The sequence below is a fragment of the Camelus ferus genome, chromosome 18 (assembly GCF_009834535.1).
Source record: "Camelus ferus isolate YT-003-E chromosome 18, BCGSAC_Cfer_1.0, whole genome shotgun sequence".
In the NCBI taxonomy this organism is placed as follows: Eukaryota; Metazoa; Chordata; class Mammalia; order Artiodactyla; family Camelidae; genus Camelus; species Camelus ferus.
The window spans coordinates 2,318,222-2,337,038 of NC_045713.1; the positions used below are offsets into that span (position 1 = coordinate 2,318,222).

General features: G+C 38.1%; 1 protein-coding gene and 1 non-coding gene across 2 annotated transcripts in view; one reads left to right on the plus strand and one right to left on the minus strand.

The window, feature by feature from the left end:
• AUTS2 (activator of transcription and developmental regulator AUTS2) overlaps nt 1-18,817 on the minus strand; it is a 1,021,658-nt gene that overhangs the window by 976,550 nt on the left and 26,291 nt on the right.
• On the plus strand, nt 15,379-15,485 carry LOC116657685. The gene has a single exon (XR_004312881.1). It is a non-coding gene; the product is annotated as a U6 spliceosomal RNA (small nuclear RNA).

The following is an 18,817-nucleotide window of genomic DNA, read 5'->3' on the forward strand; positions in this document are numbered from 1 at the left end:
GCTACAAAAAGTACATTTTTTAACAGGCTCCTGGTGATTTTGATGTCAGAAGTTTAAGAAATTGTATCTGAAAAGTAAGATTATATTAACACTTTGTTACCTTTTACAGATAGAAAGAGTGCAGAGATGGACTTTCTTTAGCAAGTGTATCTTCTCCAAGACCTTAGCCCGCCCCAGACATAGAACAGGGTCTGTAGGATAGCACCAGGCTTCCAAAAAGGTCACCAGACCACAATTTAGAGAAGGAGCATGCCAAGAGTCCAATGTAATGGGTTAACCATCCCAATAAAACAAAACTACTTTACCATCTCTGGCTGTCTAATTTATTTTCAGTTTTAACTACTACCCCCTTCCAATAGCCCCCAACCTCCACATCTAAGTGTAGCAAAGCAACTGACCCACTCTGGATGGCTGAAATCATGCTATGACATAAAACTACGTAGGGAAAGAAAAGGGTAGAGTAAAGAAACAGTAAAAAAATTTCATGGTATACTTCTTAGAAGAAAACATTCCGTTCTTCCTCCTTCCTTGCTAATTCCCAGTGATCATTCTAGATTTTGCTGAAGTGTCACTCTTTAAAAATACCCCAGAGAGGTAGGTTCCCTTGTTATATACACTCTAAAAGGAGCCTGTGATTGTCCTCTTTACCCCTCATCTAATTATAACTATTTGGCTATTCGTTTTGATTTTTTTTTTAATGTTTGTGTTCTCTGCTAAACAGCTCCACAGCATCAAGAACTCTGTGTAATTCATAAGTGCCTACTGCTTAGTATCTTAGTAGGTGCTTAATGCATATGGTGAATGAACAAGAAAGGTTACAAGTTTGGGGTCAGCCATGAGAAGGAGCATGAGGTGATTCTTTGTTCACAGAGCAACAAGGCGAAAAGCAACCATACAGATGAGATTGACAACACAGCAAACCAAAGAGGAACAACTGGACCAGGGGGTGTTGGCAACTGTTTCCTATCTTCAGTGGTCCTGGAAAGATGTCACTCGCTGGAACACAAAGTTCTGTGCAACAGGCAGAAGGAGGTAGTTTGGAAGCCAGCTGCCTGGACTGTACAGCACAGCATACCAGAAGTCAATATGGTTTGTCAGATGCCTTCTTGCTCCCTGAGTAGCTAGAGTGAGACAAACTCATTTATTCAAAAACGTTTCCAGCTCACTCAGGAAAACCAGAGGTCCAAGAAATGTGAAAGTCTGTAAATAGGTTTAAAAGGAAGAGGGGGAAGGGTGCTGCTGATTCTATACCAGGACCCTGTAAACGAGGGAGGAGACATTATCCCACAGTTCAGCTCAGCAAGTGCTGTGGAAAATGACATCCAGAAGAGGTCCTGTTCAATTATTCCTTCTTGGGTGCCAGACTAAATGTTGCTCCTGTCTACTTCTTTAACCACGTTTGAGTGCTTACGGCTTTTCCTCATCCATCCAACTTAAGTAAGTTCTTAATTAAAATACACTAAAAAAAAAAAGATAAACAACTAAATTTAGGTGCTGCATAATTTATTTACGTTTATGTAACACTTCCCCCAAGGAACTCAAGGCATTTTGCAAACTTTAACTAGCAGATACTAATCTTCACAAAATTCCCAGGAGAAAAATAAGAATATAAGAAACATTATCAGTAATAGACCCCGTACTTTCACAAACACACCCTCCTCCCACAAATCCAAGTGTGGACGACTGTAAGTCTCTCTAAGCTATATAGATCTTAACTAATTCAGAAAATTATAGGTGATTTTTTTTTTAGGAAAGCAACCCAAACAGAAGAGGAGCTAATGACTTTTTCACTACATTGTGAAAAAAAGCCATTAAGTCTTTTCTTGTATCTTTTCTATTCTGTAATAGGAAAACAACATCAAAAAATCCCACCCCACTCCAAAGTTAAATTTTCTAGACCACCTTAAAACACACCTTGTGGTTAAAAAAAAAAAAATTACTGAATTCTAACACTCAAGTTGCTCTGAATGTCTCTGACCCAACCCCTTAGAGGAGAATCTGCCTTTTAAACAAACACCTCAGACTTTCCAGGGCCTCCAAAGGTATTCGTAAGGTTTTATTTAAGCTGGGTGGTAAATACATGATTTGGGGGCTTATTTTTCTTCTTTAAACCATATATATAAACACATACATACATATATATAATTGCTTCCGTGCTCCTGATGAATTCTCTCTGTGCAGGTAGGCCAGAAACCATGCTTTGGGAACCTGTGTAGGCTGCATCAGAATCTCCTGGGTGCTTTTAAAAGTAGAATCTTGTTAATGGGTTGAACCGCATCCCCTGAAAAAAGCTATGTTGAAATCCTAACTCTCAGTACCTCAGAATGGGCCTTATTTGGAAGTAGGTTCACTGCAGATGTAATTAGTTACGATTAGGTCACACTGGAATAGGGTGGGCCCCTAATCCAATATATCTGGTGTCCTTAAAGGAAGACAGAGACACAGAGGGAGAATACCATGTAATGATGAAGGCAGAGACTGGGGTTAAGCACCTGCAAGCCAAGGAAATCCAAAGACTGCCAACAAACCACCAAAAGCTAGGAAGGGGCAAAGAAGGATTCTCCTACAGTTTTCAGAAGGAGCATGGCTCTGCTGACACCTTGATTTCAGACATCAAGCCTTCAGCAGTGAAAGAATATATTTCTGTTGCTTTAAACATCCAGTGTTTAAAATGGTACTTTGTCACAGCAATCCCAGTCCTAGGAAACTAATACAAACCACTCTTAAAAGTGGTGTTGGAAGTGTCTGACCATCTAATTTAACTTTGGTAAGTCTGCCACAGGTTTCAGAATCCTAAGAACATTTGTGCAGGAAAAGACCTCTGAACAATCCTGTTGCGAAGATAAGGAAAAACTGAGTTTCACAAAGAGTTGGAAATTTTCATCATTAAAAAAGCAAACTGTCACTTGGTAGTGATAATATTTTAGGAACACTTACTGAAATATCTGGAAAAAATGAGATACAAGACAGGTACTTTTCTAAGCAAACAGAGAAGGGAGTTTAGGCATTAACAAAGAGTATGGACAAAGATAGCCTGGCCTCCTGGCTCTATAGAAGGAGATAGGAAATGATGACAGACAAACACTGTTGCCCAAGTAAGTTTTAAAGAATTTGCCTCTGAAACTATCCCCGCTAGCCTCAGTTGATAGCCTCTGTCCCTATTTCAGAATTAAAAGATTCAAGAGAGCCCTGACCTGTACCTGGTTTGTTGTAGCCATATTTGCAAAGAGCCAATATTTGGATCTGGTTCCACTATCCATCCACCCGTCCTTTTAAGCGTCTGACTATAATCCACAGCAGACATACTTAGCAAACTTTAAAATACAGCCTCTCAACATTGTTACAATTAAGTCACTCTGAAATGTCATGAAAAGCAATCTAGTCCCATTAAAATCTTCACACTCTCATTAAAAAAGCACTTACAGACTTGAAAATGTTCCTAATACATTATTTAAAGACACAAGATGTACACTGACTAAAATCCTTGTATAAAGAAGAATAGTAGCAGCCTACTTTTTTTTAAATGTGCAAATTTGTGTCATAATTGGGTAATTGGCAAACTGCAGGTAGTAGTCAGGTTGTAATACACTAGTTTTAAGAAGTCTTGGGGGCCCTCCCCTCCTCTGAAATTGCAGTCCACCCAGGGACCATCCACATCACATCTTAGGTTTAGTTGATGGTCCCTCCTTCCTTCTTTCTTTAATTTCCAAGTCCAGGAAGGAAGAAGGGCAAGAGTTGGGAGGAAAAAAAATCCAGACCATTCCAGCTAACACCCACAGCCACTAGTCTTCACTGTAAAGTCCTGACCTCTGGTCCATGCGGTCTCCTCCCTGTCAATTAAGGGTCATTGCTATTTATGTGTTGCCATTCAAAGACCTCAATGTGTTTTTACAGGCCCTAAATCCCCTAAGGGAACAGCAGGGGCCCCAGGCTGGAAGTCTCCTTTCCAGTCCTCCCTTCTCCCAGCCACCCAAAAAAGCCACAAAATCCAGCTTTAACTCAGAAGCCGTATTTTGAATACTGAGGGACTCCTAAGGCAGCTATTTAATCTCTTCAATGCAGAGAGATGTAGCATGCCCGGGGGAGGCAGGGTGGGGGTCAGGCTGACCTCAGGGGGTTTCACAGGTCTAAACTTGTTAAGTGTTTGTTTCAATGGAATTACTGAAAATGTTGAGATTGTATAAAAGATAAGATTTATGAGTCCTGTTTCTTCTCTTCCACAAAACTGTATGTCACTGCATGATGCCCTCTGCCTCCTAAACTATAAAATAAAAGGGATGGACTTCTCAAATTCTGAGACCCTCCCTCTAAATCACTTGTGAGTCCCATTACAACTAAGTATAAAATCAAAAAATGACTCTCACTGCTTGATAACTTGGCCTACAATTATTAAAAACAAGTAAGTGTTAGGGGTTTAAAAATATTCAAAAACTCCTGTTCAAGAATTCAAGATTAATTTTCAAGCAGAAGGAAGATGACGAGATGAGATTTTTTTTGGTTCCGTTCCTACTCAAATCCTCTTTCTCACCAAGATCTCTAATGTATTATACCATGCCATTGCTGGTATGATGAATAAAACTGAGTAAATAAATGTAACTTGTTAATCTTTCTTTCACAGTTAGTCAATTGTCATTCAGTGAGAGCCTATTACATGCTTGGAGCTTTACGTAATTATTGCATTCTTTTTAGATAGATGTGAATATATATCCCAATTTTACCAAAGGGAACCTATGGAGAGAAAGCAAGTTTACCAAAGTCAGAAAGGTAGAAAACTGGGGGAAGGGTACTGAGCCCTCTCCATCTCAACCTAGGAATAAATCAATGAATGAACAAACAAATGAATTTTAAAAATAAAAAAAAAAAGTTAAGACCATGGAAGAAGAAACTGAGAATTCACTAAGTAAGTTTCCACCATTAAGGCTTTTCAAGAATGACATTTTGTTTTCATTAAGTGTTCCTATTTAGTAGTCCAACACTGGAAAACCAAAGGTAATATGTTTTGGATCTTCATTTTGCCCAGGGAAAAAAAAAAGTCTAAGAGCCCTCTACAAATAGTTGTGACTAAAATTCAATAAATAATGGCAATGTCTATAAGTAAACACCACCTCCCTGGCTCACTGGCTGCCAGGGGGTCACTGCCATCCGGCAACCTTTGTACTTAGACATCTATCTGTTGTTACACTGAAAACAGAGGGTGGTGTAGGTCAGCTTGGGCTATCATAAGGAAATAGCATAGAATGGGTGACTTAAACAATAGACATTTATTTTCCCATAGATTTGGAGGCTGAAAGTCTAAGATCAAGGTACCAGCATGGTCACTTTCTGGTGACAGCACTCTTCCTGGCTTATAGACAGCCACCTTCTCCCCGTGTTCTTACATGGTGGAGAAAGAGCAAACAAACTCTCTAGTGCCTCTTCTTATGAGGGTGCTAATACCATATTGAAGGCCCCACCCTCATAATCTCAGCTAAGGCCATTGGTGGGTTAATATGAATATGAATATATTCAATATATGAATCTGGGGGAGGGACACATAATACAGGTTGTGAAAGAGAACTTCATATTAATTCAATGGTGCTAAAATCCTTCAGCAAACACTTAGCACCTAACACCTGCAGGTACACAGTGCTAGGCAAGGATGCAGAAAAATAAAGAGGCCTTAAACCTTGCTTTTACCAATATGTGTAGACTCAAAAAAGCAAGGGCACGGTACAAAAACAGTGGGCCCAAAGCTTTAACTGAGCAAGATTCTTAATCAATGTTTATTGAGGCACTACCATGGAATAAGATGTTTAAGCACAGATCCAGGAGAAAATACAAACAAAAATGTTTGAATATGGTTTCTTTTATACGTGTGGCTGAAAGATTCCTAAGGTGACACCATGATCCTCACCTCCTGGTGTCTATGCCCATGTATGACTGCCCCTCTCAAACAGGCGCCCTCCCTTTCCCCCCAGGTACTTTGTGTTGGAAGGACTTTATATAGTCTTACTGCCTTTTCTCCCCTCCACTATTGTTTTCTCTCTGACTGGCACAGCTAGTGTCCCAGAATCCTTTTGTTCTACAGGGGTCATTTGATTTTAAAAAGCTTACTCTTTTATATAAAATTACTCCTGAGCCTGGATAACAGCAGTTATGTTATGGAATATAGAGAAAGGAAAATTCTTTGACTTTCATGCCTTGGAAGTTAAGGAGGAATTTCTTTTTTTTTAATATATGTCAGTGTAATATAAAAGAAGACAAATGTCTGGAGTTTTTACTGAAAAATTCACTGTGAAACAATACATAGATGTAATGATTAAATTCAAATTTTAGAATTAGATTGAAGCATTCTCAGATAAACACACATAGACACATACACACACACTTTTGAGTGTGAGAGGAACCTGTGACTTGCTTCTAACCTGTAGGATACAGCAAAGGGCAGAGGTACATGATTACGAGTACATGATATATGATGACATTACAGACGATGCCTTGTTCTCTCTCCTGCTGGCTATGACAGCCATGTGGGGGGAACCTCACATGACAAGCACTGTAGGCAGCTTCTAGGAAGAGGGAGCCCCAAGCCAGCAAGGAAATAAGGCCCTCAATCCTACAGCTGCAAGGAAATCAATTCCACCAACAACCTGAGTGATTTTGGTAGTGGATCCTTCCCCAGGCAAACTTCCAGATGAGACTCCAGCCCTGGCCAACATCTTGACTGCACCCTTGCAAAGGACTCAGCTAAGCTGTGAATCCTAACCCACAGAAACTGTGAGATTAATAATAAATATATGTTATTTTAAGCCACAAAAAATTAAAGTTTGTGATAGTATTGGTAATAGTGTTATATAACAAGAGGTAACTAATAAAAGATAATTTTCTTGAATGTACCGTCTGGTGTTTTAAAATATTCCTTTCCCTCACAAATCAACAACTGTCTAGGATTCGGGGATTGTGTGGAGGAGGTGTGGAGATAATTGTTATTTTTCAAGGAAATGAACAGGAAAGAGCCTGATATAAATGCCTAGAACTGTCTAATCACAGAGCTGTTAGTAATCAGAATGATATCGAAACTAACCATTGAGGACACTGAAATTCAGAAAGATTCAGCAACATATTCGAGGACACCCAGTACCTTAATCATAAAACTGGGGGAGCCAACATCCTATACATAAGGCCTTTCCACCAAGGCAACTTCTTGTCTCAACTCTAGATGAAAATACTTAAAATGTATCCCTAATCAACTACGATTCTTCCTAGATTTAGGATGGCAAACACAACCAAATTATTTTCTTCTCAGTTAAAATTTGCAGCACCTCACTGAATATGTTTCTGTGTACTCTGTACATAGAAAAATGGGATGTATTTGTCCTGATTTATGGATATAGACAAGATTGGTTTCCTGTCATTTTTAAATTCTCCTCAAAATAAAAAAATAGGATCAGAACTGCAGCTTTTGAAGAGTTCTAGGTAATTTGGTTTTACTCTATGACAGGAAGTCTTATTGCTCCAAAATGGGTTAAATGGCAAAAAAAGTAAATGAACAAAGCCACTTAACCTAAAAATGTATCCACTTTTAAACCTTCCATGGAAGTGAATCCTCCCCCAGAGAATCATGGAATGTCAGCATTAAAAGAGACTACTTTGCTAATTCTGGTCTAACCTCCTCAGTTATTGGAAGATTAAGTAACTTGCCCAAGGTTACAAAGAAAACGAACTTCAAAACCAAGTCAGGCTGACTTCCATTTAGTTATTTCCACTGTACCATACTGGGAATCACTCTGCCCCAAATTGCAGATGGATGGATACAAATACTTTAAAGGGAAATGTCATCAATCAACACCTCGACCTTGGGCCTCAAACACAGCCTCTAGTGGGAAATAGAACACCAAACTGAACTTACTCTAGGATATTCCAGATGAAGTACAAGATATAAGAGAAAGGTCCTACAAAAACTAATGACTACAAAACACTCATGTGAAATAAAAACACAATCATGACCTAGAATTGTTGAGTTCCTACAAAAATGTTTTTGAATTCTGTAGATTTATGTCATATCCATGCATTCAGGGAAAAAATGCTATCAGAAGGAGCCATCTCTTAATATACTACTACCTTCCCAATCTGTGTTTTGTATAAAACTTAGTTTTATTTACCAAATTTACTTGAAGTGAGTAAATTCTGCAGCCCCAATGCCTTGCCCCAAGTCTAAATAAAACAGCTAATATGCACTCTTGGTACTGGTAGGTGCTGCTGTGCCTACAGACTCTGGAACTACAGGGACAAAGATGACCCTGCTGTGCCCTCAAGTTGTTCACATACAACTGTGATAAGGCCAATGACAGGTGTAAACAAGGTTCTGATGGGATTACAGATGATGCGATCATGCAAGAGCAGGGAAAGCATACAAAAAGCCTAGTCATTTAACTCTTGATGTATGAGAATTTTGTCTGGGAGATCTAGGGGGGGTTCCAGTTAGTTTGGTTTTGGCTTACTGTATGAACAGCAATCCTGTTCTAAATTGGAGGGAAAAAAATACCATTCCATCTTCTGTCCTATTTCAGTTTGTCACACACCTAAGCACATAATTGCTATAACCTGTTTACATGTCTGTCTCCTCCACTGGATAGTCAGCTCCTGAAGGAGCAGGCACAGACTCTTTTCATCATTATTTCCCTGCAATACCTGGCAGGGCAGCCCTTGACACAAGTTAAAACTCCACCATTCAACTTCCGTAACTGTAAAATAACTATTAGGTCACTTACTACTTTCTTTAATCTCTCTACCATCTAATCTTAAATCTCCAATGAAGCACATAGTCATTTTTAAAAGGAAAATAAAAAACAGAACAAAACAACAAAAACCCCTACAAGTCTAACATGATTTCACACAGGGCTGTCACAAGCAGTGCTTAACATATATGCTCTGCCAGTGTTGAACTAATTATTCGTAACTAATGTTGCTCCTTTTTATTTCGTATTTTTACTCTTTACACCAACCTTTCTCTTTCACAGGTCAAAGTTCTACAGGATGTTAACAACTGTTTCATGACGGAGTGGAATGGATAAGATTAGAGTTCAATCAGTTTGGAAAATGTTGGGTTAAACAAAGTTATTTTAAGGCAGACATCAAATACTTTCAACATGCTGATAGTAAAGTGAATTTCCAAGAAAGGAATGTGGCATTTATGGGTCTTTTCATTTAGCCTCAGAACATCTTGCTCTCATTCTTCTATGGAAGGTGAGGAAAACTTCCTGGGAAACTTATTCAAATTAATAGCATTTACAGGTTGAGGAAAACAATAAATCTCAGTGGGACATCTTCAGTAAAATACAAGCAAGATTGACAAGTGGATTCATTGTTTCATTCATGCGGCCAATATTTACTGAGCCCTGCACTATAAAAGAGGGACAAAGGCCCTGCACTCACGGAGCTTAAATCCAGTGGAGGAAGAATGCCCTCCATCCCCAGCCTGGGAAATAAAGAAGTCTTTTTGGTCTCCTTGAGGCTAGACACTATTTCTTTTATAGCCCCCAAGCACCTGGTGGATGTTCTGTAAATAACTGCTAGCAGCTTGATCACAGTAAAGTCTGTAGACATTTTCCAAATTTCCATGAAAATAAATAAAAACAGTAGTAAAATGGACTGCTGGCAATACACGTTTGGTTATTTGATCATGCGGATAAACTTCTGTAAAGATACTCATTTTCAGAATAATTATTCAAGATCTGCAAGTTGCCTTAGAAATCATCTACTTTAGCCCCCTTGAATCTCCTGAGAGGAAACTGAGGTTGAAGAGGTGAAGTGCTTGACCAAGATCATACAGTGAATCTAGGAATACAGGTTAGGATTAAGAACCAAAGGCTCCCAAATATCCAAGGCTGCAAGAGAGGGCAAAGACAGCAATGCAGCTGCCAAGGGCTCTGACCATCTGCCATGTGGGACTTCTCTCCATCCAGCATCAATGGTTCATTGAAATAACAGTCTCTTTACTGTCTTTTCACTGCTTTCTTACAAAGGTAACAAGTCATTTCATCAGAGACAATTCCCTAGGCACTGTCGCAACACACCTTTCATTCCAGTCATATCCAAACCTACTCTCAGAAAAGTACTGAATGACCTGGGCAACCAGGAAAAATTAACAACATGGTAGCCTTCGGGTGCCCTTAGGCACCACAACAGGTTTCAAGCTAACAAAACATCAAGTAGTATGCTCTTTTAAAGAGAGATTAGACTAAATGCTTAAACTATGTTCAGAAAATAAAAAACACAGCAGAGTGGGCATTAAGTCCTAGGTTCAGCCCACAGCTGTCTCTTTAACCTACTCAATGATCCTGAACCAGTGGCTAATTCCTTCCCCATATACTAAAATAAAGAGCTGGATTAGATATTATAAAGGCCACTTAGGTCTCAAATTCTATGACTTTGCTAAACTCATGCCATAAACAAAGAGCTTGATGTCCTTCTCTTGGACTATTACCAGTTTTGTTCCATTTCTGAGTCAAGATCTGCTACATTTGCATCAAGTACTGAATGTTACAGGACATAAAATAGATAAGTACTCTCAAGGTACATTTTATTATACTTTCCTATCATTTAACATACAATAAAGGGATGTAGTATGAAATATTATGGAACCTAAGAGTACAGTATCCCATGCTGGTCTAACTAACATAGTGTCTACTTTCCAGAACTTAATGATTTTAATAAAACTCCACAATAATTTACTAAGATGGGGAAAAGGCTAAAGTCACATGAAAAAAATGTAAACACAGAAATGTTTTTTTTTTAACTCTTTAATCCCCCTTTTATCCAGTTTACCCTAAAATCAACTTTTGCTCCAGGCATTATTTTGCACTGGCAAACTGAAAAATTTCAAACAGAAACTATATTCAGAAGCTGCTTTCTAACAGGAAAACAAGGCACACCTGCACCCCATCCGTGAATCAAAGTATGGGCTGGCAGCCAGGCAGCACCTGGGCCTTGGGAAAAGACTGCTTTACCTGCCTCAATTCCTGGCTAAATCCCTCTGGGGCAGATGAGACCTTCACTTGGATCTCAGATAAGAGGTCAATTCAATGCATTTTGACATCCAGATGGCAATACTGCTGGGAGTAAATTAAAACGTCTACTGAGAATGATATTGAGAGAAGTGAGAATATTAAAGAGAGAAAGGAAAGAAATGTGAGCTAAGGGTGTGCTGAATTTTAACCAAAACTGAGGCTGATTTCACTAGTGAAGAAAAAGAGGAGTTAGGAAAGCTGTACAATATATGAAAGGAGAATTTTACTACTGATTTTAAATATAATCATACCAAGTACCCTCTTGGGGAAAACACACAATCCTAGTACTATTAAGAATCTGGGAAATACACTGATAAGAGAACTCCAACTTCTGCCCGGATCATTAGCTTGCTCTTGAGCAAGACATCACTTAATCTTTCTAAGCATCAGTTTCCTCAGCTATAAAGTTGGGGTTCAGGGATCCCAGATGATCGGAAAGATCTTGTATTTCAACTCTCCTGCATATCTAGTCTATCTAGTCTATCCGTTTATTCATTCAATCAGCAATGAGTACCTGCTATTTGTCTGACTGCATGCCCAACATTCAGGTATTGCAAATACAGAAAATAAAGATTCATCACCAGCTGTTGTGAATTCTAGCCTAGCAGTTTAGACAAATGAGGAGACTGTACAACAAAGCAGTAGTTACTATAACAGAAATTTAGACAAAATATTGTGATGGCTTCTACAAGGCTACCCTTGATGGACATGCCAGAGTTTATCCTGCTCCTCTAGTCATGGGTTAGATAGGCAACACATCCATGGGCTTCGCCACCTCAAGGAGGTATAAATATTTCTCACATACTGAGCAAAGCTATCCACTTGTTTTGATTTTACTCTATTTCTTTAGGTTGGTCCTTATTCATATGAAAAATACTGTTTCAGAATCTTCACTGAGGAAAAACAAACGACCTCTGTCTTAATGAAGCAGCTACCTGTTTCTACATTCTATACCTTCTCAAAACAAAATAATATACTATTATTAAAATAAGGAAAACTCTATTGTACTATATGAAGTAAGCTGGCTCAGAAGATTTAAAGGGTTGGAGCAACAGGAAAATCACTTATCAGGATTTAACCCATCTCCAAGTCAATACTTTCCATACTGTTCCCTTGAATACAAGAATAAGCTTAATGAAGCTTTCATGAATTGCAAGTGAATGTGAAAAAATGGTGCAACCTTTAAGAAGTACAATTTGACAGTATGTATCAAAAATTTTTTAAAACACACAAGCCCCTGCCCAAGTAGCTCAGTATCTACGAATTTATCTGCTGCAAATAATTAAAGAACTTAACAAAGATGTAGTAACAAGAATATACATCACAATGCTGGTTATAATATCAAAAACCTGAAATGGGCTTAAGTGTCCAATAATAGATTGGCTGCATATGTTTTGGTATATCCACACAATGGACTGCCATGCAGCCATTTAAAATGTTGTACAACAATGTTTTATGAAATGACAAGGTGTTTCCAACTTATTAAGTAGGAAAAAAAAGTGTATTACAATTCAATTTGTATGGTGTAGTCCCATATTTATAATAGAACACATAAAAAATTTATATATAAACCGATGCATGCATTCCCTTATAAAAGGGAGTAAAGTATAGAAAGACAAATACCAGGTTATAAATGATTCTCTTGGTGGCAATAAGATTGTGTGATTGATATTTTCTTTCCTGTTTATCTATCTAAATCTTCCAATTTGTCTACAATAATATATGTGGCTTTTGTCATTTTCAAAGTTTTCTAAATTAGAAAATTAAAATAAGCACACAGTATTTTAGTACCACTCTTGATAGAAGGAAAAGAATATGCAGCTGTCTATACCAAGGGAGAGCCCTTGTGTCCTGCCAAAGATAAATGTAAATTGTTTGGCTGTCTCTGCTACAACCAGTTCAATTAGCGTCAAAACAAAGGCTCTTTAAAAGGCCACGCACACACTGTATGGGCCAGAGTCTAATTGAGCTAGTTGTAAATTAATTACCTAATGTTGTCAAAATGGGCAAAAAAGAATTCATTCCCTCCATAGAGCAACCTGAAGCTGATCCTAAAGGTAAGTAAGAGACAAATGTTGGTAGTGGCAAATGTTTGGTTTTGTAAAATACAGTAACAGGCTTTCCAAGTCATTGCTGATTCATGACAGATTTCCCTGCCAAGGTTTGATTTGTTAACTTCCCCTCCTCCTTTCCCAGTTTAAGTACCTCCTTTGGCAGAGAAAATGATGCATTTCCATTCTCTCTCCTCTTAATCCTTAAGACTTCAGTTCTGAGACGAAGGAATCAGAGCCAAGTGTCTAAAGAGACGGGATACTGAATTAGGGCCAGAACATTAATCTACAGTGCCCTCTGGTACTTCAGGGCTGAAGAATTCATTTCAGCTTTCCTGGTAGGACTACCACCACCTGCACACCTCCACCCCCTGCTCTTCCCCAAAAGCCATTTTTTTTACAAAATATCCATTTACTATAATGATGCCTCACCAGTCTAGGACTAACTGTCGTGAATGAGAGACCATAGTATTACTCTCAGGCATATTTTCAGCCATCACAAAATACCTTTTCAGACTCAAAACTGGCTTTTTTTTTTTTTTAAGGAAAAAGTTAGGGGAGCCCTATGGTAAGTAAAGCATGACCATCTTCTTTAAAGATGTCACTTAAGTGACTTGAAATGAAAACCTACATATTCCAAATGACTGAACTTAATTCACATTTTGATTTGCAAACACACAGGCACTAAGGAAAATGCCAAGATGCTACTTTTAAATAACCTTACCGTTAAGAGCTTAGACTATGAGAAGAGACCTAGATACAGGGACTGGATAAACTTGGTTTTGTTCCAATTCAATACACATGATGACCATGAGATTAAATACTAAGTAAACAGCCTCTAAAACCAAGTTCTTTAAAAAGGAAAAGAATTTACAAGGAACAGACCTGGACTTTGAACCATGTCTACGTTTATTCAGAACACTTCGCCTAGAAAATCATATAATTATAGTCTCTTTGGGAAGGGGAGGCCTCAAAGGTCACTAATTCCTGGTGCTAACCCCCCACTACGATAATCCAGGGGAATGATAAGTGAGCCTGTTTGAATGCCTTCAATGATTGAATTTAGGACCCTGAGAGAGCACTATTAGAAATCTATTCTCTTCATACAGAATGCCAAATTGTGCCTCCAATGGGTGTGGGAATGACCACTTGGCTCTAAATCCCTCTTCCTGAAATCAACCCTGTAAATACTTTAACGTAGCCAGCATGTATAACCCTGAGTTGCCTCTTCTACAAGAGAAACATTCCCAGATTCACTTCTCAGTACAGTTTGCCATAAACCCCTTCAAGCCCTAATCCCTCTCCCTCAGAATCCCAATTTTTGAGGTAACTCACAACAGTCAACCATTCATTAAAAGCCTTCAATATTGCCTCTACCCAAATACAGCTGATAAGACTGTATTTGATTAGGATAGGTTAAGGGTGATACCTATTTGATTAGCAGGTATTTTTTAGTGATCAAATTTGTGGTGAGTTCTTTCTTTTTAAAAGCAACAACTAAAAAAAAAAAAAAAACCTCTCTGAAGTTTCATTTCATTTAATATTTAAGTGAAAATTAAGTGTTGTGGTTCTACCACAAATTTTTCTTTGTAACTGTGAAATTCTACATATTTCAGATTTTAAAGAGCTACAGAATATGAACTGGTTCAGGGGTACAGGAACATAAAAAGTAATAATAATAGAGTGTGGAATAAGCCTAAGGGATAGACCTGACAATCCATTTTTACATTCCTACCTTTCAAAGCAAGTATTGGGTTCTAATTCCAGATTTACTTCTGGTCGCTTGGGGATCCAAGACTCAAAGGTAATCAATCCATCAAATTAATCAAATATTTACTGAGTGTCTATTATGTACTCAGTATGCTAAATAATGGCAAGACTGTAAAGACCTAGAACATATAATCACCACCCAGTAAGTGAAAATCTACTTAGTCACTATTTTTTAAGAATAATGCAAAGTAGCATATAGTATATATAAAACTTCAAAATAAGTGATACAGATATTTGAAGAGCCTAAAAAGACTTTGTAAGACTTTAGTGACAATAAAGTAGGCCTCTAACTCCCTCCTAGCCCCAAAAGAACAATATCCAAATAAATGGATATAGAATTTTACCCATTAATATTTAATTCCATTGACTGCCCTCGTCTTCCAAAACTATCCAACCCTAAAATGTAGCATCATCAGAGCTGCAATACTGGAAGAATTTTTGCTCCCCAAAGAAACATAAAAAGTCACAAAAAGAGAAGGGAAGAACCTTAATTAAAATTGAATTAAAGGGTGTTCACTTCGGCAGCACATATACTAAAATTGGAACAATACAGACAACACTAGCATGACCCTTGTGCAAAGATGACACGTAAATACGTCAAGTGTTCCATACTTAAAAAAAGAAAAAATTGAATTACGGGGGTGGGAATAGCTCAGTGGTAGAGCACGTGCTTAGTATTCATCAGGTCCTGGGTTCAAACCCCAGTACCTCCATTAAGAATTAAGTAAATAAAATAAAAATAAATAAACCTAACTACCTCCCCTCCCCAAACAAACAAATGTTTACAAAACTGAATTACAAAGTTATCCTTAGGGATAAGAATAGTACAAATAAGAGGTTCTAGTATTTTGCTAAGTAAAACTTCTGCAGCAGTTCAAGATGGACCTAATATTTAATTCTGTTATGAAAAGTGTTACTTGGGGATTTTAGGAGCTAAGGAAGGATGAGCCAGCAGTACAGCTGGTAAAATTATTTTGGAATTAAGCAATTCAATGGACATGCTGGGGATTGAATGCAACAAAAATAAGACAATTAGTTTTTATGCATATCCATGGGGTGAAAATTGTAATCTATAATTCAGCTAATTACATACTGTAAGAAAACTGGAGTGGACCTTGCCTATGCTATCCTGGTTAAAAAGGTTCTTCCATCAGAGTGACCACTGGACTGTTTTACTGTCAGCAGCTCCTTGACATTAAATCTGAGGCAGTTCACCAAATAGCTACTCTCTGTATCCCTTTGTCTTGTTCTGACCACCACCCAGGTGTTACAGTGTTTTCTCTTCTTTTTAAACATTTTAAATGGGGCAGAAAACAGGTGCAATTCTCAAACTGCTATTGACTCTCAAATGTCAAAAACATGGTAGGTGGCAAAAGAAACACTGCCCTCTGCCACTGTTTTTAGAACAGCTATACAAGCGCTAGACCTTGGTTCTTAACCTTTTATGGGTCACTGACCCCTTAGAGAATCTGATGAAAGCTAGAAAAACGTGTGTACACAAAATCTTCTGCCCATGACTTTTGGGACATTTGTGAATCCTTTAAAGCTCAACCCAAAGTTAAAAAATTTAACCCAGACTCTGAACCCCATGGGGCAGAGATTATGTTCTAATTCTGGTTTCTATGTTCATTTCTTAAAAGAATCACTGCTTCATGAATAACCAATTCTCATCTACTCAAGACATGGATAAATGGGTAAGAACAGATGGATGGATGAAAAATACAATAGCATAGTTCTCTTAGTGGTTTCCAAATCTGATTAATCATATAATCACTCTGAGTGCTCTTCAGAAGAGATTCCTAGGTCCCAACCTCTGAGAGACTCAGATTCAATAGGTCTTGAATGACTCTCAGTAATCTGTATTTGTATAAAGTTCCACGATGATTAGGAAACCATGGATGTACCTTAACTCAGTGGAAGAAAAGCCTTATTAATTTTTTCCCCCTAATATGCTGTTAACATCCGTGTGTTACACAAACAGAAGCAGAGAAAGGAAGTTGTCTCAACTGCTCCAAGTGGGTCTGACAAACTGGTAAGTGTTAGAGTTTACAATCCTGATACTAAAAAAAAATCTGATTAGTGTGTTTGGTGGTTTGTTTGTTTTGTTTTCCCTGAAAGGTCATGCTATGATTCACAACCAGACGTTTACTCGTGGCTAGTTTACAGCAAGGGGTTTATTTAGCACAGCTGCCAGTGAGATCTCCACATCATGAGAAGCACAGTTTTGCTAAACCTTCCTGACAAGTTTTGACTCCACAGACTCAAACCACAAAATAGGAATAAATATGCTCTAATTCAGAAGAAATTTTAGACCTGCATAAAATTTTGTTCCACAATACAAATATATTCTTAACAGAAGGGGACTGCCATGCAACACCTTCAAGGGTATAAATTATATCCAATTTGTAGGATCTGGTGATTAAGAGACTAGCCTTAACCTGCCTGATCAGGTGCCTCAATTTCCTCTTTCCTACAAAAGTGAAATTTTTAAAATCCTGTTCCCCTTCTCATTTCTATTTTCTACAACTCAGTGAGATTGTTCAGTCCTTCCTTCCTTCACACAATAAATGATGCTGGGATCCTGGACTATGTGCCAGGTACCCCAGCTGCCTGCACAGTATAAACTGCAGACAGCAGGTCCCCTGCCCTGTGTTGCTTCACAGTCTACTACCCACGGCCCTACTTCATGAAAACAACAGATTCCTTACTGGAGTCACTACATTTCATGCAGATGACAACCTCATGAGTCCAGAGAAAGAACCAAGACTGTAATTTACAGTAAGTCAGAGAATATCTCATTATGATAGCATCATCCTTATCCCCAACCACATGGCATGTATGCTAGAGAGAACTAGGAACTAGGACTGAGGGGAGTCAAAAGGCTGGAGTTCCAGCCCCAGCCCAGCTTTCTGTGTGACTTCTGGTTTTATACCAATTAAGAAGAATGCCACTTACCTACTGTACATTGACAGTAGGTATACTATTACCTTACAATATTATTATATTACCTAAGGAGAGTTAGAACTAGAATGTCATGTTACAAATAATAAAATATGTTCAGACAAGTTAGGTAAGGTGAAACATCTGTAAGTGGTGGGTCCAAGATCTCTATATAAGTCTAAGTACAAACTACACAAAAATTACTTGGACTCAAAGAGTTGTACAGACTCCAGTTTTCCTCCAAACTCTAACCCTGTGTGAGTCCATGGAACAGAGTATCATCTTCTCATTTTTAGGCCCAGAAGTAAAGTGCCTTGCTTAGAATAATGCAAGAGCATCAAATAGCCATCTCCAAATTTTCAGTTCAAACTAAGCTCACCATGATGCACCATTAGCTTCTCATATACCATTTCCCTCTCTCCCTAAAATATGGAGCTAATAAACTTTCTCAAAGGGCTGTTGTAAAACATACACAACAAAATGAAATGGTTTATACAACTGAAAGCAAACATGAGTAAGAGCTTGGGCCTCAGATCTACACTGCAGCATGACTTCAGGGAGATGACTGGTCATTTCAGTGCCTCATCTGTAAATTGGGGATAATTAAGAGTGACAACCTCAGAGTTATGACAGTTAGTAATAGTGCCTGGAACACAGTAAGTGCTCAATAAATATTCATTATTATCACTGTAATTATAAACTTCCTCTAAATTCAACTGTCTGTGATCTGGTACTTTCAGAAACATACAAGTTTCACTATTGTTAAAGACTAAAGAAAACATCTTTATAATTCATTTACCACAACACAGTTGTCCCCCAAAACAAGTTTTTTAAACTATGAATTAAAGTTTTAAAAAGAGTAAAAATTTCCCTCTCTCCACTGATCTAATTTATCCATAATAAACCCAGGCCCCATGCACACCTCAATTAAAGAACAGTCACTGGCTTGCCGTGCTCTTTGCAGCATTTCACACCTCAGCAGAATGTGCATAAACAGTCTTCTTACTT